We start from the raw sequence: 1,660 nt of genomic DNA, 5'->3' as shown, positions 1-1,660 counted from the left end.
ACCCCTCCTCAGTGCACACAAGCACATCACACCACTCACAGGCAGCGTCGAGCATCTCGGCATCCAGCTCCACGGCTTTCCAAAGACTCAGCTTTCTCTCCAGGACAACCAATTAGGAGCATGGTTTGCATGCTGCTTTGACTGTGCTTCAGCCGGGTCAGGACAGAGGCCATATCCATCCTTCCCTGACAGCCACATCTTTGAGCATCGCTGCGGACGACTTCAGGACCAGCTTCTCCTTGCTGGTACCTCTCGTCCCTCCTTAAGCAGCACCAACTCTGGGGACTCACAGAAAAGAAGACAAGCAGGCATGCTTTACCATAAAAGGTGTCAACAAGACCAGGGCATGTGGCACACACACACACACACACACACACACACACACACACACACACACACACTTCTTGAGCCAGTCTTTCTCCAGGATAGAGTAATAGGAAACACTAGTGTTGGTAGGAGACCACGCCCTAGACCCCTAGATGAGCAGGGCAGAAGAAGCCCTGCAGTCAATGACTGAAAGTCACTTTCAATTTCCTTTCTAGCTGTTCCCCATCTCCCAGCCAGCAGTGGATGGAGGTGAAGGGCAGTGGCTCCCTTACCCGTACAGTCCAGAGAATAACTGGCAATAGCCACGCTTTTGGCTTTGACGCGGGTGTTTATTGAGTGTGTAGCAAGCAAAAGCAAAGGACAAATAGCAAGCAGCAGATAGAGCTAACTTGGGATAGAAGCAGAATGTCATCAATTCAGGAGTTTACAACGTGCAGCAGAGACGAGCGCAGCAACCTGCTTAGGTCAGCAGACAAAGGGAACGTCATCACTTCAGGCACCGGCAACACCCACCAGAAACCATGCTGAAGAATGCACTTTCTCTCCACCCATCTGCTTGCTTCTCATTCCACAACGGGGATTTTCATAGCGTGGGATAAACAATGGTAACTCAGCTTGGAAGTGGTTTCTCTTCTGTCTGTTGTCAGGGCTGCGATGGGTTCCTTACAGGGTAGGTGGACCAGCCTGTCCCGGGTTCAGAATACTTGCAGAACATACATCCGTGCCTCCCGACTCCCAGAGTCCACTTTTCACTGAGTTCAGATAGGACCTGGTGTTTTTCCAATAGATTATCCATGACATTCCCACTGTGTGCTGAGAGAGGTCAACCCCTGGGGAGAAAGAGAACAAAAACCAACCAAACAAAAAACCCCCACTGACCTTGGTCCAGATCGGTGCCATTCTGTGCACTCACGCAGGAATGGGCAGCTCCGTCATCCCGACCACAATGTGACTCCTATGGGAACACGGAAGCAAGAGTAGAAAATTGGTGTGCAAGGTGTGACCTGAGTAATAGTGGGTAATAGAGTGAATACTTGTGAACCTGGGTCCTGCTAGGGGTCATGGGAGGAGCCTAGAGGCTTAGGGATACATAGTCATGGCTGGTTGGGTAAACTTCTTCCACTGGAGAGAGGAACAGTCTCTGTGCTGGACTTGGGGCTCCATTCATGGGGAAAGGGACAAAGAGGAAGCATGCTGGCAGCGGTGGCCTCTAGTACCTGCAGCTACAGTGGGAGAAATGGAGCAGCACCATACACAGAATGGGGAGTCCAGGGATGCTCATGTGAGGAAGGGAGCAGCACCACACACAGAATGGGGAGTCCAGGGATGCTCA

General features: G+C 51.5%; 1 long non-coding RNA gene across 1 annotated transcript in view; it reads right to left on the bottom strand.

Annotated features, from left to right (window-relative positions):
• Positions 1-871: 871 nt before the first annotated feature.
• Positions 872-1,660, bottom strand: part of LOC101979113 — a 1,513-nt gene continuing 724 nt past the window's right edge. Inside the window, exons 2-3 of the long non-coding RNA XR_258513.2 lie at positions 1,207-1,282; positions 872-1,096 (exon numbers count right to left, since the gene is read on the bottom strand). This is a non-coding gene — a long non-coding RNA (uncharacterized LOC101979113). The remainder of the gene's footprint in view (positions 1,097-1,206; positions 1,283-1,660) is intronic.

This window comes from Microtus ochrogaster, chromosome 19, assembly GCF_000317375.1.
Source record: "Microtus ochrogaster isolate Prairie Vole_2 chromosome 19, MicOch1.0, whole genome shotgun sequence".
Classification (NCBI taxonomy): Eukaryota; Metazoa; Chordata; class Mammalia; order Rodentia; family Cricetidae; genus Microtus; species Microtus ochrogaster.
Note: the sequence above shows the minus strand (reverse complement) of the source record. Positions and strands in the feature narration are given on the sequence as shown.